Source organism: Aethina tumida, chromosome 1, assembly GCF_024364675.1.
Source record: "Aethina tumida isolate Nest 87 chromosome 1, icAetTumi1.1, whole genome shotgun sequence".
Taxonomy (NCBI): domain Eukaryota; kingdom Metazoa; phylum Arthropoda; class Insecta; order Coleoptera; family Nitidulidae; genus Aethina; species Aethina tumida.
In genome coordinates this window covers 51870016-51896695 of record NC_065435.1, presented here as the reverse complement: position 1 = coordinate 51896695, position 26680 = coordinate 51870016, and the positions used below count along the sequence as shown (strand labels likewise).

At 29.2% G+C, this 26680-nt stretch overlaps 1 protein-coding gene across 14 annotated transcripts in view; it reads right to left on the bottom strand.

Moving 5' to 3' along the window:
• LOC109600700 (bromodomain adjacent to zinc finger domain protein 2B) overlaps nt 1–26679 on the bottom strand; it is a 43606-nt gene extending 16927 nt beyond the window's left edge. For 3 of the 14 annotated variants that reach the window (XM_049961879.1, XM_049961880.1, XM_049961887.1), the window contains exons 1-3: nt 26291–26671; nt 12921–12997; nt 3341–3382 (exon numbers count right to left, since the gene is read on the bottom strand). The gene's annotated coding sequence lies outside the window, so the exon portion shown is untranslated. Of the gene's footprint in view, nt 1–3340; nt 3383–6373; nt 6444–12920; nt 12998–25908; nt 26024–26290 lie in introns of those variants that run through there. The other 11 variants (XM_049961882.1, XM_049961884.1, XM_049961885.1 and 8 more) reach the window with 8 other exon arrangements.
• Nucleotide 26680: the final 1 nt, after the last annotated feature.

Below are 26680 nucleotides of genomic sequence, written 5' to 3'. Positions count from 1 at the left end.
TAAACAGAACTATATAAACACAATATACATTTATTTATTACAGGAAAGACCTCACTAATCTGGACCACCAGGCAGGGAAAATAAAAGCTTATCTTTTAACATTGACATTGGCTTAAAGATGAGGTTGTTTGTTTTGAAAAAATTTTGACACATGCGAACTGCTCAACCTGACGAATAAAATGTGATTCTATGTGATTTTTGAATGTATATGTGTGTTATTAAACTGATAGTTGGAAACAAAAAATCAGAATTACCTTCAGCACAACCGTGATTGAATCGAAATACACTAGACATGTGAAAACAGCCGCACAAAAATAAACACACTTTTTCGAAGTTGATTACAAACATGCAGGCTCCAAAATATCACACCAATTAATAACGATACCAGCCTCGTACATTTTGCCAAGCGACTAGAACAAACCGATTCACTTTAGGTAGGTAAACTATGTGGGTTTATCATTTCTATGCGAGATAAATTGTTAGTTTACGACTTAAAACGTACCGTAATAGCGCGAGAACAATTTCTTACTTTCTCTTTGTATGTATCATCCGAAAGTTCATTGGCATCTGCTTGGTACTTAAACGAAATGAATCGTTAATTATGCCAAAATCGCTGATTATTATGAAATAATTGCGGATACAATACAACAAACGGTTGTTATTAAATTCCAGATAACAAATGTCCGATAGTAAAACATATATGTTTGTCGCTCTTGTAAGTGTTTACAATTCTAAAAAAGACTGGCAAAAATTTTAACGCAACTGTTATATGAAGGCTGAGGTTTTGAAATGGCAATCTATTTGAAATGTGGAATCAGTGGAAAAATACAAAATACACGGTTCGAATTTAATTTGATTGCAAATCGGCAAAACATTACAATTGCATGGCATGGTTATTGGTTATTTTGGGAACGATAGGTCGTTCATGTTTGAAACATTTAATCCAATCTCTGCTTCAAATATGAAAATATGCCAAACGACATTTCTTTAGAATTTACAATCCGCCGTTGTTTATTGATTATACTGAAAAATTTCTCAAGTCAAAATTTTTGTAGAAATGCTTCTGATTTGCTACTTCAATGACCAGATTTTTTAGTAAAATTTTTAATTATATTAAATTAAAATCATACATGCGTATAAATTAAACATTAAAATCGATAATCGATGAGATTAGATGAAAACATCTAGCGAAATAATTTTATAATTGCAATAATAAAACTGTAATCCAATGATTAGTAGGGAAACTATTTTATCAACATCAATTAAATATGCTGGAATTACACTATCATTAGTTAATTACGAGCAGTTTTATTTTAAATATACCATATTTCAATTAATAATGTAAAAATAGTACGTGCATACAATATTTTGCAATCAAACTATGTGTGTCAAGAAATGTTATACTTACTGAAATAAAAGTTAATGTAGCTTACTAACAGTTGGCGAAAAATACAATTTAAATAAAATAATTTAATTGGACTATGAATTTACGATATCCAGATATTTTCGGCCAAAAAATTAAAACTTTATGGACCATGGAGAGGCTGTAAAAAGCTATTTTATGATCAGCTACATAAAAAACTTTTGCTTTTATTAATGTATTACAACGAGGCAGTACCCAAATGTCAAGTTCAAGGATAATTGCTAGACAAATATAAATGACGATATTTAGGACTTAAACCGTACAATAATAATTACATATGTCAATAAGTTAGTAAATAATCATTAGAATACAATCGTACTAGTCAGTGGTGTTAAAAATTTTGATTATTATTTGTCTCAGACCATTGTATCTTAATTACAGCGAATTGGGCATCTAAAATCCAATATTATAAAGAAATAGAAGAATTCTTAAATTTAATATGTTACAAATTATAGCTTCATAATAAAAATAATAATTAATTATTTAAAAACTGAACTAACTTTAATAATTTTATGTACATAAAGCAAATTTACAAACAGATTAACAATAAATGTACCATAGAAGCCTTAATGATTTTTTATTTATTACAAAATATCAACTATACAGTGAGATCGTAAAAAATATCTCCTAAGAACAACCAATAAATCAAAACTAAACAAGATACTAAAACTTCTGTCGTGTAAATATTGACCTAACCTATGTTTTGTTGGAATTACGAATTTTTTAATAATAAACTTGAGGTTTTTTTTTTGGAAACTTATCTAAGACATTAAATGAATAGTAATATTGTAACTACTCACCCAATTTTAGCCAGCAAGATAGCATTGGGTAGAGAAAAAATTACCTTACAACTGAGGTATCACAAGATAATATTTTCCATTAAAAATTAAGTTGATAATGCTCATTCACAGAGCATATAACATATGTCAAATTTATGTACAAAACTTAGTTCTCACTGTATATTTAGAAACTAACAAAATATGTCGAATAATTATAATTTTTATAGTCATATATTGCCTTTACAGGTTACACAATACATTAAGAATTACAATTTTAATCTTAAAAAAAATATATGAAAGTGTATCATCCCGCTCCTACATCCGTCTCGCATAAATCCTTAAAAGAAAACTAAACTTGTATACATTTGTTGTGTGCAAATATCAACAGCATCCGCTTACATCACACGGACAATTATTTTACCATCATCCATTGAACAGTAAAGAGAAGAGAACGACCCTGCACCGAGAGACAAAGGAATCCAGCGATATGTAATGGCGAAGACTAGTCTCTCTTGCGGACCGAGTCTTCGGTTTTATGGGTGCATTACATTCGATGAAAAGGTGAATGTACTTTTTCTAATAAATCCCCCGTCACCGAACCAAACTGCGAGCAAGTGTTAATCTAAATGTTAAACACACGTACCGTGTGCGTTTCGGTATTTGTCTGAAGGAATAACTGTTTTCGATACTGAACATGCCTTAAGATTGTTTTAATTGGACCATTTTCTGTTCCATTGAACATGCGTGGAATTGTGGCTTGAAAATCATGAGAAAACATAACATGAAGAGAATGACAACGTGGGCACAGTTTCTATATTGTTATGGGGAAATATGGTTCAAAAAGAATAAAAATATGAACTCGGTAATTGGTTGTTTAGAAAATCCTATTAGAGTATAAATATAACTGAATACAAACATTTAATACGTTGTTTAACCTCTTATCAAAAATAAAGTAATAAAATTTTATTATTTAATTGAATAATCAATACCGCTTATTTAAATTTTATTGGAACATATGAATAAAAAATAAATATGAAATTGCAATGTTGTGAAAGTATTAATGTGCACGCACACGTACACCTTTTATCAATAAATGTAAACATTAACAAAATGTATAAATATTATTAAAATAACATACCTTAATACAATCACGTTGTTGGATTTTGATGGAGGAATAATCCTGAAAGCAAAATTTTATTTGTGAATATGCATAATATTGTGCCACTGTTGTTGGATGAAATAATTCTCACAGTGTCTAATGTTTAAATTAATTAAAGCACAATAAAAACAGTAACTATTTAATAATACGAACAAATTAATAGTTTATTTTCTTAGAAAAACCTATTTGTCACCTATGATTTTAGAACAAGTAAATTAACTATTAAGTCAAGATTTGCATCATGTTTATCTGTCATTTTGTTTAGTATTTATATTCTAATGGTGTTTTCAATCAGTAACAAAATTGTTCATTCAATGTTTATGGCATATGAAAATTTTACGATTTTGTACGTACTGAAATGTTTTGCAAACAAAAAGATTCACATTGGTATAAATGTTAAATGTAAGAAATGAACTTTCGAAATTTCCATTCACCTGTACTTGGTATTATGATAAATAATGTAAAACCTGCTTCATTTGTAAATAATATGCTGTTGATAAAACAGTAGTTTCTCCTCATTAATCTGTATCAATTCATTGTACCTTGTTTGAATTTTTTACAATTGTTTTAAAGCATTCGTTCATTGATATCTTGAACAACTCAAGTAAACTATAAACAATATTATAAATTCCAATAATTATAGTTAACCAACTAACATAATAAAGATAACAAGAAATCAATTTTTAAATGAATAATTCATATAACTGGAAGCAAATTATTTATAAGAAATGTAGAAGGATTTAATGAGAGTTTTTGTAATTTATTTACATAATAGGTCCTTCAAATTTTCTCTGTGTTTATTTTTTAACATTTTTACAGCAGCTTCTCATTAATCTGTATCAACTCGTACCTTGTGTGATATTTTAGAATAGTTCTAAAAATGATTTGATCACGTATATTTTGAACAATTCAGGTGAACTATAAAAAATGTTTTATTTAAAGTCTTTTCTTTGAAATTCCCTGAACACCTTTTTTCTTAACATTACAATGAATGTATTACAACTTATAATAACTTTTATTTATAAAAAAACTACACTTAAATAATTATAATCATAATAATAATAATAATTATTCAAATGTTTCCTTCTGTTTAATTTGATAAAGTTTTTTCTTCTCATTAATTTGTATCAAGTACTTGAATTTTTTGATTGATTTTACAGGATTGATTCATGTATATTTACACTGTAAAATTGGTTTTAAAGAGAGTGTTTCAACGTTCCATAAAAATTTGCATTCTTATTATTAAAATGAATTTATTATAAATTGTAATCAGTTTCATTAATAAGAAAAACAAATGTATTGTCAAAGAACGATCGAAAAATTAATTAATTTTTATTGAGCTTTCGCCATTGTTAACGTTATAAAAGACAAACTTTAAAACAAAATACTGATAATAAGAGCCTTAATGAGAGTTCCTTTTTAAAAGTTCTTCAAATATTTCTCTGTGTTTAATTTTTATATATTATTGGAGAATATGTATATATATATAATATATATATATACTTGATTTCAATTATTTGTTATTAGGTGTCTTTGGGGGAAATATAATAATTCATAGCTCTCGACATAATTATCAACGGATAATTATCACTTGAAAGCATAATGATAATAATTATCAAGACAATTTCATTTCTTATATATATATTTTTAACTGTTTTAAACAGTAGTTTCTTATCATTAATCTAAATCTTTGATTGAATTATTGAAACTTAAGAAAACCATAAAAGTTGTGTCAAAAAATGTTTTGTAGTACAGTTTTCTTGGAATATTATTTTGAATGAATTTATTTATAAGATGAATTTGATCCTATGGGATGAAAATTATTATTATTAAATATTTATAAAACAAAAATATGAAACCATTATTTTATATTTAAGTTTAGTTTATTTCATTTCTGGAATTGTGGATGCTTGTTAGATAACTTTGAAAGAAATATAATAATTATTGATAGATCTTGACATAATTATCAGTTAATAACAATCACTTAATAATAATCAAGGCATAATTATGATAATTATTAGGATAATTTAAAACATATTTTTAACACTAGTTCTCCTCATTAATATACATCTTTATACCTTGCCTTGAATATTTAAAATTATTTTAAATGATTTGATCACCCAAACCACCACTCTTTTTATAAATATCTATCTTTATATTAAAATTAAAGTAGAAACTACAGTTTTATTTATTTAGGTTTAATTTATTTAATATCTGGTAATTGTGTAGGTTTGTTAGATGACTTTTGGGAAATATAATAGTTATTGAAAGATCTTATCATAATTATTAACGGATAACTATCCCTTGATAATAACCAAGGCATAATGATGATGATTATCGAGATTATTCACAGTTTCAAACAGAGTTTCTCCTCATTAATCTAAATCTACATATCTTGAACTATTTAAAATTGTTTTAGAGGAGTTGTCCACATATATTTTGATCAAAGTGGGTAAACCATAAAAGTTTTTGATTGTACACCTAAATTTCTGTCTTCATAATGAAATGAAAGTGTAGAATCCAGTTGTAAGATGAGTGTGAACCGATTTGAATTATATTTGCGTGCTACATATACGTATAACGACGCATAAAAAAGCAACGAGGTTCATTGACCATTAAACGAGAAATGATTATAACAAAAAAATAGTTATTAAACCCACTTGCACGTTCACCCACCAGTGTATAACATAGAGAAACGTTAAAATCGCGTATAAAAAAAAATACACTGCGTCGATCTGTTCGCAAATTCGTTTCAAGAAATCCGTGGAGCGTCCAAAAATTGATTAGTCTACACCTCGCCAGGATCGCCCACAATTATATTGCCAGATCGACATCGATATTTCAAGTACGCAGTAAAATTATTTATATTCAAGGCATGAGGAACGGGCCGATGTGTATAAAATCACCGCTCTTGTCTATTGTCTAGAACAATTTAAATAGTTGTCCGGTTGTGCCAGTCAAGGCCACAATATTAGAACCATTGTAAATAATATCGCGAAAATTGAAACTCACCACGCATAATCTTTTGTGTCCCGTTGTACAAACGGAGTGTCCCAGGTTAAATTGTCGTACGTATCACCGATCCGCACACACTCTCACAACACCGGCACACTCGTATAACAAATAAAACATTTAAATGCCGCACATTGTTCGGGTGTATTTTTAACGCAAGAACGAGACGATTTACCTGAGGTCCGGTTTGTATTAAGCAGTGCATGTATACACATATATATATTTGATCGCCACCCGAAAATGTTTTCAAGCGACCCGGCCACGGACGAAATGTTTTTGAACAACAACGGAAGATTCGAAACTGACACACACACACACCGGAGAACGGCGAGAGCAGCACACCGCTCATTTGTAAAGCCCGACCTCGGTTCCTCGGGCTGCTTAAATGTTTTCAGGCATTTCCGATCGCACCGATTCGTAATAAAAGAAGGTAAAAGCCGGTCAACATATTTTTGTTCGGCTATTGTAAGCGCGGCATGGTCGATTCGTCACAATTCAACAAATTCCGTTGTCCAAATGGTTTTTGGTCGTTGCAGACGGCCACTCACTGCCGCCGTCACAAACGAGAACGCTCCACACGACTTCAAATTATTATTATTAATTCCGTTCGAATCGAAAACAAAACGAAAAAAGAGAAAAAAAAGACTGGCGTATGCGTTATTGGTGATTTTTTAACTAATTAATATTCACACTATAATTGCAAATCAGGTTTCAAGGATGCGGTTGCAAATGAACTAAACAACGGTTAACTATATTAAATCATCTTTCGTTTCGTTTGCACTGTTAAAAAATAATTAAACAATTATTTATAATATGAGAAAAACAATACGGTTGCTAATAAACGTTATTTACGTTCGTGTTGTGATTAATTCAAAGTTAATTATACTTATTTGTAACAAGGCTGCGAAATAATACTTTTTTGGTAAAACTGTCTGGTCTGTGTTTTATATGATGGGTTAGGAGCTGTTCACTCCCGACCTAAAATATATGTATGTAAATGTTTTAAAATACAATACAACTTAATCTAAATGGTGTAGTTTTAATGTAACTGTGAATTCCAACAGAAACCGGTCTCCAGATTTTTACGGTTCTTAACTTCTTAAATATTGGGCATGGGTTATACAGGGAATATCTGAATTTGGAGTAAAAAATTAAACACGTGAAGTAATGATAAACTCAACAAAAGAATAAACTTTTATCGAAATAACATTTTTTAATATTCATTGTAAAAAATTTGATATTTATAATACACATAGAATAATTATCAATTTCAGATTTATTTTAAACTATTATTTTACTTACTTTAAAAACATCTTGATTAATTAAACAAGACATAAGATAAAAAATGATTTAAATTATACTTAATAATTATGATAGAAGTACCTTTCAAGAAATATTAATATTTTACTGCTTTTAAAAACTGTTGTATCACAATCCGATAATATCCAAATAATTATGATTTTCAATATTTAAAATTATTATTTTGTTTATTTCATATAGATTTTATATAATTAATGAAGGTATCAGGTGAAAAATAATTTAAATTAGCCTTAAATTTATTTAAAAATTGTGGGAAAAGCTCCTTGCTAAAAATATTAAGCCTCTTGATATGTTTTTATAGACTGTTATGGATTCAAGATTATAAAAAATCAAATATTTATAATACATATGAAATAATTATTAAAATCTGATAATTATCCAAATAATTATTAATTTCTGATGTATTCAAAATCATTATTTTACCCATTTTAAAAAGATACTATTTAATCAGGTATAAAATAATTTAAATTATACTTAAATTTATTTAAAAATGATGTAAAAACATCTTGTCAAAGAATATTAAATTTCTCTCTGTTCTAGGATTCATTAAAGAATATAAAAAAATAGATAATTATAATACATACATCAATTTCTAATATATTCAGAATTATTATTTTATTTATTTCAAAGAGATTTTACATAATTAAAGAAGGTATAAGATAAAAAATAATTTATATTAGACTTAAATTTATTTAAAAATTATGGGAAAAGCTCCTTCTTAAAAATATTAAGCCTCTTGATATGTTTTTATAGACTGTTCATGGAATCAAGATTATAAAAAATCAAATATTTATAATACATATGAAAAAATTATTAAAATCCGATAATTATCCAAATAATTATTAATTTTTGTGTGTGGGAAAAGTTCCTTGTCAAAAAAATTCTAACATATTCAGAATTATTATTTTATTTTACATAATTATAGAAGGTATAAGATAACGAATAATTTAGACATAAATTTATTTAAAATTTATGGGAAAAGTTCCTTGTCAAAAATATTAAGTATTTCCATACGTTTTTACAGACTGTTCCCAGGATTCAACATTATAAAAAATCAGATATTTGTAATACATATGGAATAATTATTAAAATCTCATAATTATTAATTTCTGATATATTCAAAATCATTATTTTACTTATTTTAAAGGGATTAAATGGATAAAAAATTTAATTAAAAATTGGGGTAAAAGTACCTATATATATATATATATATAGAATAAATATTAAAATTTTGTAATTATCAACTTCTGATATATTCAAAACTATTATTTTACTTAATTTAAAAAAGTATAAAATAAAAAATTATTCAATTATGCTTAAATTCCTAACCCAAAAATTATTTAAAATTAAAAAATTATATATAAAAATGATCCTAGAAGTCTTAGAGAGAGTTTGTTTTTATTTATTACATAATAACAACAATATAAATTTTTAATTCAGACACAAAATGTTGAAGACATTTATTTAACGTTAACATTTCTTATTCAAATATCTCCCTGTGCATAATTCGATAACTTTTTAAAATAAACACTCAAAAATCAAAACAACTAACTTAGAAATACTTTTTTATTATCCATCCAAATTTTGATTTTGTTACAAATCCTTTTATGAACCAATATATAATCGTATACGATAAAAGTTTATTCAAACAATTATGTAAATCATCCCGTATTAATTCAAAAATCAAATAATAAGATCCAAATGCAAAATTTGTGCTTGGTATCAATAATAAATGATGTCATAAATATTATAAAACCCGAGTGTTTTAAGGTACAATTTGCACTTTATAAAAGATTTACCGACGGTTGTTAATACGTCGTCTCCAGCATGTTTCAAACGCATTATTGTGAATCACAATTGTACGAATACCCCGAACGACAATTAATTAACTAAATTATTAACTTATGTATAACCTACATTCTAAAAATATGCACGAGGTAATGAATCATCCGCAATAAACGTTGGACACGAGAAAAATCCAATTCCCGAGCGGATTTTACTGTCAATTAATTATTATACATAAAATTGCATCTCGGCCTCTCATTATATGAACCGGTTTTATTTCAGTCTTAAATAGACATCTAAAAATAAAGCACACACAGAAATCATGTTTGACTGTGACAAACAGTCTGATATAAACGACGGACAATTATTATCTCGTTTCGATAATTAAACCTAATATAGCAGTGCAATCCAAATGCCAGAACCAGTGTCGAAAGTTGATACATTTCGAAAAGTTCACAGGAAATTGTTTCTCTAGATTCCGAGGGAGTGGAAAATGTCGCATTTTAATGGCCGTGCACCTCGACCACGAAAGTATACCCAAAAATAAATGTGCAGGTGTCGTCATACTGCCACTACCTACCGACCATTACTGTAAATGAACAATGAACACAAAACAGAAGATAAACCATTTAGAAAATCAAACGAAATTAACAATGTTGGCAATCTGGTTCAACGGATACATTGTATCTACTACCAATTCACAGTTTAAACCGGTACAAATTAAAAGATTTCTATTTTTGTACAATGCGACCCGGTGTAACATATGTTAATACCATGTTGGAGTGCTGTTAAAATAAAATGGGCGGAAGTGCAGATGAAGTCGTGGTATTTTATCCGTTTAAGATGTCTGCAAATTGTATAAACATATGAACGATAATATTACGGTGATTTAGAGTTGGTTAAATTCGAGCCAGACAAAAAAGAAATATGGATTGTCGACGGTTTGTTTCCTCCATCCGGTCTGGAAACAAAATGAATCATTTCGACACCTTCATTATTTAAAATTACAATATGTTATTATAAAATGGAATTATCATAACACCATAAATTCGTCTTTTTTATAGATGGACTTTGATGGAGAATGGACTAAATAGAGATCATGAAAAATGCAGCATGTTTAATAAGCCTGTGACATAAAACTCATACTTTTCTAACCAATATGTTCCTATAAATTCATTATAATAAAATACTGACTTAATTAATTAATCCTACTTGTGAAAATATCTTTAAAAGTGTATGAGATTAGTGGTGTCGTTAGTTTAATGAATAACTGGGAGCAACAAACAAAACTAAACTTGTGCAACTTGTTGGCACCAACAATTAAACTGGACTAATTGTGTTAACATTAGTTAACTCACTATCTGATATTCTCATATGTTTGACATCTTATTTCATAGTTCACCTAATCATAAGTAAATGCTTTAGAAGGATATTAATTTTTCTGAAAAATATATTTTTGAAGTTTTATTGTTTTTAAAGACTATTCTAGAATGCAAGAATACTTATCGAATAATTATCACTTTCTAATATTTTACTAAATTAAAAGAGGCATAAATTTATTTAAAAATTATGAGAAAAGTTCCTTGTCAAAAATATTAAGTATTTCCATACGATTTTATAGAGTGTTCAAGGATTTAACATTATAAAAAATCAGACATTTTAAATACACATGGAATAATTATTATAATCTGAGAATTATCCTAATATCAATTTCTGATATATTCAAAATCATTATTACATTTACTTATTTTAAAAAGATACTATTTTATCAGGTATAAAACAATTTAAATTATACTTAATTTATTTAAAAATGATGTAAAAACATCATGTCAAAGAATATTAAATTTCTTTCTGTTCTAGGATTCATTCAAGAATAAAAAAAATAGATATTTATAATATATACATCAATTTCTAACATATTCAGAATTATTATTTTATTTTACATAATTATAGAAGGTATAAGATAAAAAATAATTTAAATTAGACTTAAATTTATTTAAAATTTATGGGAAAAGTTCCTTGTCAAAAATATTAAGTATTTCCATACGATTTTATAGAGTGTTCAAGGATTCAACATTATAAAAAATCAGACATTTAAAATACATATGGAATAATTATTAAAATCTGAAAATAAACATAATATCAATTTCTGATATATTCAAAATCACAAAAACAAAAATAAATTAAATAATTACAAAAGTGTTTCCATCTTAACTGGGCCGCAGTGTATAAATATGATAAAGTTTTATGTCAGAATGTCAGAATTTCCTCAAAATTCATAAACGTTTAAGACAACATTATTTTTTATTGATGCTATCCTGATTACCCTCAAATTTATATCATCTACCTACCCTTCTACTGAAGTTTGTTATAATTTTTGACTGTCAAAAATGAGAAAAAAGATTTGGACATTAGTCGTTAAAAATATAATTTCTCCATTGAATTTAGCATACTTCAAAATGGGTACATAATTCATAAAACATCTTGTTCATTAAAATTAAATATGACAGAAATGAAAATAAAAAAACTAGAATTATGAAATGTGACCATCTTACGTCTATGACATAACTAAACTACACCTTGTTGGTTGGCACTAGGAATTAAATTAATTGGGATCGTCAACTGCGCCTGATATTCTATGACATTTAATTCCATCATTTATTTGATCAGAAGAGACAACTTATTAGAAAAAGTATATATTTTCTTTCGTCAGAATGTATTTAAAATGAAATATTTTATTGAACAGGTTACAAGTATTAATTACTGGTCTTTCCTCATCTTTAAAAAATGATAAACCAAAGACTTTTGTTACCAGACAAATAGGCACCATTATTTTAACGCTGAAATATTGGTAAACATACGCTGCCACATTTGATTTACTAGCGAATGTTACGGCAACCAAACGAAACTCAATCAATCATCAAAATTACCGGTACGGATTAAAATGGAAAAAATCCGGACAGCTGGTACATACAATGGGTGTTTGTATCCTCACATTTATTTTTTTTCCCCGTACGCCGCCAACTGACACGGATCCGAAACGGCTCGGAATCGGAACGATGGAAGTCACATTATGTAAAACAGAAGAGGGGTGACGGGTGTAGAGGGTGGGGTGGTTCCGACATATGCACGTATGAAAAGGGTGGCGATTGTGCCTACAAATCGTGTACACGACACACCACTTCCGGCGACCGAGTATTATGCGAACTTTCGCCTAATGATTTTTTTTTCCAACGGGGTTAATGAAACGTGTGCCTCGTAGGCTTTTAATATTTTAACAGTTTCTGCTTGATAATGTGCAAATAGTCGTCGACCCTGCGACACCAGAATGTACCGAAAACGTTCTTAAGAAAGGATATAAGGAGTACAAATAAAAATTGAATTTATTGTGTGAATTTATAAACTATATTATATTAAATGGAAGTTTCAATTGTGGACTCACCTGGACGAATTAATAGGATTCATTAGAAAGATGTACGAATCCAATTTTTCTTAATTATCAATGGTTTTCCATGTTCTCTGTAACAAAAGTTATTAGTTAATAAAGAGTAATGTTAGTGACCGTTGTCAGTCATCGTTCAACTTCTTGAATATTTACTAAAATTCTTTATATTCTATGTACAATGTATAAATTACACAGCATAATATAAAAAACAAAAAGATAAATATCAACAAATCAAACGTTAACCATTAATTTAATGAAAAAGTTATATTAAGATCAATAATACAGTTCAGGATCACAACTGTTTAGTAAGAAGAGTAGAAATCTAAAAAATATATGATAATGTACATACAGAGGGTGTGATCTGAGAGGGAACACTTTAATATATCTTCGTTATTGACCTATTGAGAACGAAACTTCCTGAAAGTCATTTGTTGTGTTTTTGATGGGAGTTACATACCTGTTAAATCAATTTCAGATAGACCATCAACATCATCATTGAACTTGTATCTCCTTTATTGCATTTATGACAAACCATAAAATTGTTATTGATTAGAATTATTGACAATAATTGGTTTAGATAACTAAATTGTTTTTATTTTTAAATTCTAACAATAATTTTCTGTCATTTATTCACAAAATTATTCTTCTTGCCTTGTTTTCTCTCTTAAATTTATAATTATTCTTTTACAAAATATTTCTTGGTATTGTTCAGTGCGTTTACCTGACAAACGTAAGTCAATACACGATTTATTTTAATGCATTCTTCCTGATGTAAATTATTCTTTCTTTGTTAACTTTCTATATTTTATGTCTTATTGTTATTTTTAATGAATGCAGGTCAATTAATAATAAAATAAATACAATTGACTATCAGAATCATACAGCAATAAAATTTTAAAGTTAATATCAAAAATTCTGAGGAAACACTATTGTTTCTAATTCGAGTATTAAAGATTTTTCGTCAGTTTCAAAGGGTACAAACAAGTGGGAACTGAATGTATAAAATAAGTTAGTTTAGTTTTGTCATAAAATTTCATGTACAAACTTTTTTTGTAATAAACCATACAAGTGATGAAAAATTTGACACATTTTCAGTTTTTCCATTATAACGGACAAAGTTGATTATCTATCTGAAATTTTATTTAAGAGGTGGCTAAACCATCAGAAACACAACAAATCACGTTGAGAAAACTTCGTTCAAGAGCTCAGTTACAAGAATACATTAAAGTAATAAAAAAACTATATATTATGTTACCAGTAATGTATGGGAAATAGATAAAGTGGAGATTATCTATGAAAATTTCGCAATAAAAATACAATAACACACTCAGTAGTAATTTAATCAAATAAATTAACTAAAAAAACATTGGACTAATGCCGATGATACATCGGTGTAAATTTTGCCGATGGCAGATGGTGGAATTTTGATCCATCGGCGTGATGTATCTGTCGAGCCCTAATAATAACCACGTGTATATTTTTAGAATAAATATTATCATCGAATTTTCATTTCGTCCGTTAATGTTGACCGTAATTGTTAGTTTTATTTGGTAAATATTCGCAGAGGCAAAATTGAAAACAACACCGAAACCATTTAAAATTTAAACCGTCATAAAATATCTAAAATGTATATGTAAATTTTCATTGATGTTCCCAATCGAATTTCCCCATTCGTTTAAGCCCTTGAATCAGACCACTCCGAAACGTCACCCCCCCTTGTGTGCTCGCTGCGGTGGAAGCCCATTTTTAATTTAAAAATGTATTCGTCCGCGCGACTAGGTATTTATTTACGTCACGGCAATGGATGTTCGTATAAGAAGTCGCATTTAGGGGCGGCGCGAGATATTGATGAATTTTTACATGGTTGTGATTTATTTCCCAACCAGTACCTTCTACTCGGCTGCTTTATTTTAATGGATTAGATGTGTCTTTTGTGTCTGCTATAAATAACGATATTTCAAGGATATGAAATATCCAATTTTTAAACTTAAAAATACATATTTCTTTACTTCAAATAAATGTATTTTTAATATTTAACAAATTGGGGTTTTATTCAGGATATTCTTTGATATAATTTATTATACGTTGTTGCTGTAAAAATATTATTTTTAATTAAAAATGGAACAGTCTACATTAGACCATAAAATTAATTTTTACATCAGCTACAGAATTTGTTAAATAAATTATGTTTTGGGACGGACTGCATCGTAAAACAGAGACTCTAAAGTATTTTATTTGAAAACACTGTTTCTACGTAGATATGGCACTTCTGGTTAGGAATAAAAACTTAATTACCTCAGCTAAATTACTGGTGTTTTCACATTCATTTTATCAGTAAACAATAGTAATTTATGTAATTTTGCACTACAATAATTAGAAAGAGTTGCACATTACAAAAAAGTCTATTAACTTTAAAACACACCTTTCTATCCATATTATAACTCTTCACATTTATATCTGCTAAATACTTTCAGTATAATTAAGTAGCAATCTTAATAAATTTTAAATTTCTTTCATTGAATAGAAAAATTAAAACTGTACATACATTAAAAAATATTCAAAAAATTTCACCGATATTTCTAAAGTTTGAAAAATGTTAAGATATAGTACTTAATTATAATATTTTGAACAAAAATTAAATTTATAAAACAAAATTTTTTGACATTATTATATTTTTTGTGAACACAAATTTAGCGGATTAAAAATACTTACTCCATATTTTTAAATTGTGATAAATATTAATACAAAATAAATTAGTAAATCTTAATTCTATGAAAATATGATACATAACTATACTACTTCAAATAAAAATTATAATTCAGTAAGTCGAATTTTTTGAAAATATTATTTAATGTAAATTTTATCCTGATATTAACGTAAATTTAGGAGATTAAAAATGTGTTTAAAATACAAAAAACATTATTTACACAAATTTGGGCAAAATTTATGTCAAATTTTGAAAATAATTTTTCACTAACAGTTTAAACTTTTGCTATTAACATAAATTGAGAGGATTTAAAATATATTTGATATATTTGCACCACTTTTTTAAGTTGTAATAGATGATAATGAAGTGACAAATATAAATAATTAAATCTTAATTAATTCTAAGGAAATAATGCATTTAATTACGCAATTTCAAGCAAAAATAATAAATCAGTAAATAAAATTTTTTGAAAATATTATTTAATGTAAATTTTAAACTCCTGATATTAACATAAATTTGGGAGATTAAAAATATATTTAATATACTTACTCCCCATTTTTAAAATGTAATAAATCTATAAAAAATACATATTAATTACACTAATTTAAGAAAATTTATGTCAAATTATATAAAAATATTTTTTCAACATTTTTGTTAGTAACATAAATTGAAGGGATTTAAAATATATTTGATATACTTGTTTAATTGTGATTGAAATTAATAAAGCGACACATTCAAAAAAATAAATCTTAATTAATTCTAAGAAAATAGGTACTCAAACACACTACTTTAAGAAAAAATTATAAATTTGTAAGTAAAATATGAAAATATTTTTTAATGTAAATTATAAACTTCTGATATTAATATAAATTGACGAGGTTTAAAACATATTTAATATATTTCCTCAACATTTCTAGAATCTGATAGATGTATAAATTGATGTAGTAGTGCCTAAAAAGTTAATCAATTATATTATTTTCCACTAGAGATTAAATTAATTAGTTAATCTACATAGAATATTAAATTCGTAACTTAAATTTTTAAAAATTATTTTCTAATAGAAAGTGAAAATTTCTTTTAACGACATAAATTAGAAGAATTAATGATATTAATGCTATTCACATACACTAACAATAAAAAATTAAACCTTAATTAATTTTATTTATTTATGTTAGACATTATATTCATTAATTATTCTATGTTAAACATGAATGTCCGTAAACATAAACACAATTGTTTAGAAGGTTAAAATGTTTTACAAATGAATTTCAGTTTTCAGTTAAATGAGCTGTTGGAACAGTTAAAATTTTCATTTTATTACACTGTGTATTTTCGCCATTTAACAAAAATTTCCATAATTAATTGTAGTGGTGCATATTGCATTCAACATTTCGCATTTAATAAATTAATTAAAGCGTTTCAGGCATAATGGAATAGTTGAAATTCTTGAAAACACATCGCAAAATAACTGGCCACGTTTTCATCTTAATAATTGAAAATACTGCATTGCTGGAAAAGTTTTGCAACTCGTAAACGCGTTTAAGGGTAAATACATTTTAATTAACTTCATTAAAAAATGCAAATTTAATAAATTAAGAACAAACGGAGGAGCCATTCGTCAAGCGCGTCACAAAACTAACTCGGTCCATCTTAATTATTAAAAATGCTGCATTGCCGAAGTACAAGTTTATAACTCGTAAACACTTCAGAGGGTAAATAAACCTTGTAATTAAGTTAAAATTAAAAATAAATAAATAAATAAAAACGTACACATTTAATAAATAATTAAACACGTCGTTAAAAGCGAACGTAAAAGTTGAAAGGTTTGGAAATATAAATAAATACCCGGGGAGCGTCGGATGAATTTTCCGAAATTAATCTGGCTATTTTGGCGGCGACATATAAATCAGGTTGATCTACGTCCTGTCGATGGCGTCTTCTGTCTTGCGTCACAAATAACCGCAAGCCGCGTGCACCCCCGTCGCACCCCGCCACCCCATCGGGACGAGGGCTGCGTCCGAAACTTCATTGTTTGTCGCCGCTATTAAATGCGTGATTAAAATGATCATGCCGCATAGGATCGGGACAGGGCAGAGAGTAATATAGATGGAAAATCAATAGGACGACGGAGAGGTGCACCGCTCTCCAAGAGGGTCCGCTCGGCTCTCTCCTTTGTTCGTTCGGGGCCCGCCACGTCCCCGGCCGCTCTCGCAAACCAACCTACACACACACACACACACACATACGCGCGAGCGTCCCTCGTTCGAGACTGCTCCGATATTACGTTGTGTCTTCGACAATACCTGTCCGTTTCTAACTTTAATTTGATGCCTAATTGCGAGCCAAGGAAACCGATATTTAATGCGCGCCGTCGATGCGATCCAATGGGCCACCACCCCTCCTCGGATACAACGCTTTTGTTAGTGTTGACCGAATTTTCATGCGGGAAATGCGGGGTACGTCGATTTTTGGACGCATCCGCCAACTTTTTTTTAATGCGGACAGTGAAAATATCATTTAGGCACATCAGACACGAAAAATTCTGTGACAATTATAATATAAAACTGTTTATACATTATATTAATTGATTAAAAAGTAATAAATACATAATACAAGCCGAATTTTTGATTATTTTTATGTAAATATTACAAATAATTAGTTATTAACAAAAAGGAAATAAATCTGTATGTACTGCAAAATGGAACTTGTCAATTATATTTTATTGTCCACCTTTGGAAACACTGCGATTATTTATCAAGAACTGTCATTTAAGAATAAAAGAGATCATTGATAATAAACGAAAAACTAAATAATTATTATTATTTTTTTTATTATTTTAGACCCACTTTGGACAGTAAAAAATATTCGCTCAATAAGAAAAATATATTATTAACAATCCTAATTAAATATAACAGTAAAAAATATATTTATTTACGTGCAAATATGAATTTATTAGTGTTAATTCAATTTAAAAAAATGAATGTTTTATTCTGAATACTTTTATTTTTTACCTAAACTCAAATATTCTTTTTGTCGAAAAGTACACATAATTAGCTATGTACAATAATTAAATGGGAAACATATTAAAGAAAAAATAATCATAAATGACTAATTAGATATTTATAATTAGAAATGTATTTAATATCTATGAGCAAAAATTTCCAAGCTTTTTAGTACAGAAAACATTAAATTTTATTAATCTTCTTTCTAAAAATTAAAAAACATATTAAATAAAAATTAATAAGACTTTAATGATGCATAATATTTAATTCATTTCAATAATTTTTGCTTTTAGAAAATATAGCACAGCAACAATTCAGTTTAAAATTTTAAGAATTTTTGTAATAATAACTTGATATTCAAAAAATATAAAAAAAATAATATTTAACTCTTCATTTTCTATTTATTTATCAAAAATAATTACAATTAATATAGAAGAAACGTTAAAATGAAGAAATTTGGAAACAATAACATTAACACCCTCTTAAAATTTGTATTTTGTCAGATTTTAACAAACTTTTTTTCAATTTTAAGCATGAAAATATGTACAGGATAATTTTTTGGACTTGAAAATTGAAAAAATCATTTTATCACAGGTTTAAGCACCTTCTGGGAGGGGTATATACAAAAATTCATAAAAAAAACATATTATGTATAATTATGTTCATAATTCTGTGGAAAAAATAAAAATCACAATCTTTTTATGAAAATATTTGTTAAATCAAATTGTCTGCCTAGTAAACTGTTAAAAATGACAAAATTTTTTTGTAAAAAATTACACATAATTAGTTCTAAACAACATTTATGTTGTTTATTTAGAAGAAACTGACAGTTCGTTAAAAGAAGACGTTTTACACTCAGTGTAATATTTGTTTATTTAATCTGTGCCTCCACTTCATTTTAATAGTTTTAGTAACAATTCTTACTATTTTAATCATTTTGTAGTAGAGGAATTTATTTCCAGAGTAATATATGGCATTTAATTATTTATTTTCAATTTTTTTGTAATAAATTCAGATTTATTAAAAGAAAAATAAATAAAATTTATTCTTAAAACAGTTGATTCTAATTCATTTTAACATTTTCATTAACAATTCTTACTATTTTAATCATTTTGTAGTAGAGGAATTAATTTCCAGAATAATATACGTCATTTAACAATTTACTTTCAATTGTTTTTGTAATAAATTTAGATTTATTAAAAGAAAAATAAATAATATTTATTCTTAAAACAGTTGATTTAGTATAAATATTTTTCTGACCTTTGTTTAACAAAAATAAATATATGATTGTCAAGAAAAAATTAGATAATTACAATTAGAGAAGTTTTTTGTTATAAAATATAGGAAAGTGTAAATATCTAAGTGAACAAGTGAACATGGAATAATTGTTAGTATTATCTTTACTTAAATTGACAACAGAATTTTAAATGCCGTAGTCTATTTTTGTCCCATTCTCAGGGGTGTTTACTGAACAAAAAAGTGTCGACTCCATTCTTGTATTTAACATTTAAATACTACAGTAAACACAAAAATACCATACATGCACCTTCAAGCATAATTTTACATACAGTATTTTGTCCAGTTATCAAGTCCAATTTCCGCAAGCAAATTTCAAATTTCCTCGTTAGATAAAAGCAGTGTCGGGGACGATTGCAAAAAATCGGTGCCATGCACAGAAAGCCACAAGACGAAAAGGATCAGGCCAAACGTCTATGCAACCCGAGTAACAAGCACGAGCAACAAACACCGGGCATCCATCTACATCCAAGCCAAGACGACGACTTTGTTGCCAAGGATGGAGGCACAAACTCGTACTGTCGTTCGGTATGTATTGGATGTCTTCGAACTCGAACGGCTAATTAACATAGCTCAGGTAAAAATGTACGGCGAGCGGGGACGAGACCCACACACATGTTAAATTTTCCTTCAATTCTTTTCGATCGCGTTTCAAAGGCGAAACGGCGGACGGCAGCTGCCGATTATTTATGTTTAGCATTGAGCCCGGCACGGAAGAACCCATATGATGTTTCTCGGTGTGGTAGTTTCTTTTTTTTTTGTGTCGGGAGTACGTACGTACGGCTCAAAAATGCGCTCTCTCTTCTCTATGGGATGACGGGGGCTTGTGTGTGTAATGGTTCTTTAAATCAAGACGATCTAGATCCCACTCCATGCACAACAATACGAATTTCACAATGCAAAATGCCACACGTAATCTTGTGCAAGGGTTCTAGAAAATCCAATATTTTTTATATACGTATACAGTGGTGGTTTTTATTACAGCAACTTTCTAAATTGTTACATATTTTGGCCGTAACTCTTTTATTTAATGTGGACTATTAAAATAATATTTATTTACTATTGTTGTTTTATACAGTATTATAAAAATTACTGTATTCTTATTCTAGAAAATGTTACATATATTTTATTGAATTGAACTGGACATAAATGTAGCAACTTTAATTTTAAAAGGGATTTTTAATGAATAAATCTGTGCCATCTCTGTGGCATAGACTCGACCATTTTCCGAATATACAACAAGTCTATATCAAGCTTCTTGAATTGATTTGATGCTAAATTTGAAAAATTTTATGTCGAATATGGTTATAAACGTGATCCCCTTTGTGTTGTATAGGGTTGATATCTGGAGATTGTGCAGGGCAAGACAAAACATAGATGCTTTTGTCTTTTAACCAATTCGTAACAATTTTAGTTTTGTGCTTTAGATCATTTTCATCATTCACCTTCATAGCATGATTGAACCGTCACTATGTTTCACTGTGGGTATAACAAACTTTTTATGTAGTTTTGTCCATGTAGGATGTTTAACTTAAGCATAACCATCATTATTTTATAAATTAAATTTAGGTTCATCACTAAAAACTACTCGTCACTTCTATGGTTCAGTGAATGTGATTCTAAGCAAGTAAAAATGGGACTTTCACATTTTTAATAGAAACCAGGGTTTTTCTTGTAGGTTTGGGAACAAACGAATCCATTAACCGTCTTCTCATAGACCTTGGACTAATTTCAGCAAGTTTTATTTCCTCCATTTTGGATTCGACTTCAGCTGACGTTAAGACTGTTTTTCGAACTCAGACAAAATTTTTCGTAGGCCTGTTTCTCCATTTTTTATTTTATAAAAAACCATCTATCCTTGTTTCTCTCGATCTTTGTGAAATCTTCTTACATACGTAATAAAAAATTATAAAAAATTGTAGGAAAAATATAAATAATCGTAAAAATCCTTGAAACAATTATTTAATTAGTAATAAAACTAAACAAATATCCACTAATTTTGACAAGAATGCTGACAAAATAATAAACTTTTTTAATAAAATTTAATTTATCATTTAGTTGTTTATTATACTGTTAGTAACTGTTTTATATCACATAATTGTGACATTGCAAATGTAAATAAACCATATTAATAAAGAAGTCTTTATGCTATATTACTAAGAAGATAAATATGTAGGTACGTTGATAAAAATATTAATATTTTAAATAATATTTCAGTTTTCGAAAACATCACTATAAATGATAATTTTTTTTGTTGTCACATTAATGTTTGGTCAGCCACTTCCCGTAAAATGTTTTTTTTGTTAACAGAATATTGTTTAGGGAATGAAAGAGTAACAGAATTCAAAATAATTTTAATATTTTATTCTCAAAAATCAAGTTTTTGACTTCAACTACTAAATTCGTATACTAAAATATTAAACATACATCAACATTAAACAATAATTAGAAATTTATTCAACATATACATGTAAAAGTTTCAGTAGTAAAAACATTAAATTTTATTAATTTTATTTTTATAAAATATATTTTAAATAAAATTCAATAACACCTTAAGGGTAAGTGACAATTAAATTGTTTTTGTTTTTAAAAATAAACAGTAACATTATTTTATTATTTTTGTATTAAAATTCAATTTATTTAAAGTACAAAAATTATAATATTTTGTTTATGAAAAATAATTACAAATAATATACAGATATATAATAAAGAACTTAAAAATATATTATTAATTAAGAAATATATAGAAGCTTCAATGAGACTATTTTGTTAAAATATCAAGTTCAATTTTGTTTGTCAAGACATATAATCCTGAAATATTCCTTATTACATATTAACAAAAATATTTATATATATTGAAATAAGGAAATTTATAACTTAGATAATTAAAAAAATAAAATAGTAGAACTAAAAAAATATTAATAAATAAATAAATTTAATTTTATAAACATGTTTTGGTATAATTTAGGACATGAAGATGTTCTTCAAGGGTTTTCTTGTATTTAATGTCATAGATTTTCTCAGTTTTTTATAGAGGAATTTTGGAGGAATATCCAAAATAATTGATTAATCCCAATATAATTAACAATTGACAAGTACCACATAATAATTCTCGTTGCGCAAATTTCACCATAATTATTATTATTATTAGCAAACTTCGATTTTAATTATTTAACCATCTGATTTTATTAATTTTATTGTACAAAACGGTTATTTTATTTGTTGAAATATACAATATACATATGACATACATACATATTCTCATATATCCATTTATTTAGGTAATATGTTTGATGTATCTATTAATTAATTTTAAATGCTTTTTACAAACTGAATTCAATCATTTTATAATTAATATTAAGGTGTTTATGGACATAAACATTTTGCTTGTTTAAATTGAAATTTCTTGTTCATTTGGGTACCACAGTTTTTGAATACCCACAAAATAGGCCAATATCTAACCAACAGTAGCGTTCATCTAATTTAAATACACCACGGTAATTTTAGCACTTATACTGTAGTTTGCTAAAGTTAACTATTACGGTAAGGTTGTCACTCATCGTCCTAACTTTTTCCAGTACTTGTCCGGCACCACTCATTTTCACAGTTATTTACGGACTATTTACAAATTAAATTACACGCTTTATTTATTTATTTATTTATCACGCGCCGTAATAGATCAAAGTGGCTTTCCTGCATACACATTTTAATGTGATGTGCCGTTTAATTAAATTCGTAAAATCCAATAAACGCAAATATTTCAAACAAATTAACAGATATTCAATTATTACAGGTTACGTTCGTGTTATTGTCTCAATTGAACTTTTGTATACCTCGTCGAGATGGACGATTTAATTTGTGGATTGTGCTGTACTTCAATGATTTAGCTTCACAATTTTAACGTTATTTTTAGATTTGTCGAGGACACTGCAGAGAGAGGCTCATGGATCTATTCGTATAAATTACTAGCTTTGTAGAACAATTTTAATTGCCACCGTTACTTTAGAGGCTCGGAATAGTTACGGCCAGTAAAGGCGTACGAAACATTCGGAACGTCCGATGTTAAAATTCAAACGAAATTCAAATTAACGCCGCGATTAATAATAAAACTATTTATAGGCCATAACCGACTAGGAGGAACACATTGTTGGCAAAACGGACACCGAAAATTCAACGTTCCAAACTCGATCTGCGCCATTTAATTACAAAAAAAAAAACTACAAAATCGAATCTGCACAAATAATTTTATTGCAACGGTCTTCATAAATATGTATTGCATCGATATAAACTTGTTTGTTGAAGTTAGGAATTTACGAGTCGGGTGAAGAAATGGCGGGCGAGACATCTTTCCTTTCTTTTTTTTTTTTTGCCATTCAACTCGGATTTCTCATTCGATGCAATACACACGACCGTTACGAAAATCGTATTTATGACTTCGTTTGGAAAATATTCGCGGCCGAATAATAGTTTTGTGTTTACAAAGGGGCGATTTCGCGGAGCAGAAATAATTTTTCGTCGATTCATTTGCGATTTTATCGTTTTCGTGCGACACAAAGGTTGCCATTTTGGCGCAGTGACAAACGCAATGGAAGCTGCTAAAAAGCCCGAAGTGTCTGCCTTCGGTTTGTGCCCGAGACGTGCGAATAGTACAATGACACAGGCAAAAATTCTATTTGTAGTAAAAACAGCACGGGCGTTTTTAATTAACACGTAAATAACGGTGTGCGTTATTCGTCAGTTTAACGGATAATTTGTCGATTAAACGTCTTTTCGCCCGTCCCGTGTGCCCGCCTCGAAGTACAAATAATCGTTTATAACGGCCTTTCTTTGCGACCGCTTATCGTTTTTACTGAAGGAACGCTTTGTCCGATCCAGCTGCCTTTTATATAGATTTCGGAAGATAAAAATACACCTTTGGATGCGGTTACTGGGAGATTGTGCGTCCCCGAAACTCGTGTAATTAATTAACGGACGAAACACACGGGGAAGATACAGTTTCGAGTGGTTTTGAGAGTAAGAGTTCAACGTAAAAACACCATTTTCATACTCTTACTTTCGTTGGAATTCACAAAGGCTCCGAACCACTCTCAAGTTTTACAATATCGGAGGGAAAAACGCCTTTAACGAACTTTTTCGACGTCTAAAACAGCGATTAAAGTGCGTGGCTGTTGGAAATGTTGGTCGCGTGGACTCCCGGACAAGTTTACTCGCACTCCCGGCCAACGGAGTCGGCGGAAGACGGACGGATATTCTATTTGCATAATACAAGAAATTGATTTAGCAAGGTCAAAGGTCAACGACACAGGCACAAACCTGAAGTTCACACACACACACACACACATAGGACAGCTGATCGTTGTGGGGCCCTTCGTCGTTCAACGAAACAAAAATCGCCGGATCACACCTTCGAATGTGGACGGCGTCTTGGCCAACAGTTCCATCGCAATCAGGTGCCCACATACGTACATGGCCATTAGCAATAAAACTGGAGCGAGCAATAAGTAATACACATTTACTAAAGGCCATTCCGGCCTGAAATGTAATTTAGTTAAACCACGTTTCATCCAACAATGGTCCTTAGTAGCTCGGCATTGCTTTATGCCCGAGCCAAAGAGGGGAGACACGCTATTCATTTATATCGATTTCTTTATTTGCTGAATGTTGTAAATTTATATCTCTTGTTGCGCTTCCACAACACCTTTAATTGATTTGGGCTTTAACGGGCACACTGACGGACAGGTCAACTCGGTGCCGTCAAGAAACCGGACCGAATTACCTTAAACGCGGTGGGTTTTTAAGAAAACAGGCAAATTAGTCATAGAATCATGGGCACGGTGTTGTTTTCCGCTCACGACCGTGTGTGTGTCGGGACAAATCACACTCCCAATCGGCGAAACGGGGCCCCGGAGGCGGCCGGCGTCTCCTTCGGCACCGTTTGTCGAGTCGTTCGACAATCTGAATAATTAACGAGCGGACTTACCGGGTCGTGGATGCGGACGCGACGACTTAAGAATGTTGCCATTGCATTGTTATGGGGAGATGTACCGCTACGCGGACTGCACGGCAGCTGCCGTTTTAAAATCGAACTTTTCGGCCAACAACAAATATCCCCGGACACTTGCACATAAATAATAAAACCGGATCGAAATCAATGACCGCGGAAATGTGTCACACACACACACACGGACGCGGGCACGCACACACACCGTTCAAAGAAAATTTTCAACGGAACGCACGACAAGACGGGGGACAAGAAGTCCGGGCCGGCGAAATGAAATTGGACGAAGCGCCGAGAGCAACGGCGGGCAGAGCAAGTAGGTTAAGAAAGCGCAAAAACCCGATGGACTGTCGGCATCTCTTACCTTACGAACAAAACAACATAAAATCGGGATCCCTAAAATCCGAACTCTCCTACTTCCTCCTCCTCCTCCTCGGACGGCCGCCGGCTGGAAGACGACGTCGTGAACTGCACTCCGCACAAAAACAACGTACGCACACAAAATAATAAATAATAATGGCACCGATTAAACGAAAAAAACAATTAAAACTCCGTGTGTTTTAATTTCGAAACGGACCGTTCCGTGTATTTTAATAGTTGTAGGATGCACGTGATATCTGGTTAGTAGTACGCACCAGGAACACACTGCCGTACGTTTCTTGACTGCGTACGCGAATTAATTTCGCGTTAGAACCACGGATTCGGGGGTGTTTTTACGTACTTGATCGGTGTGCCGTCACAAGATGGCCGGACC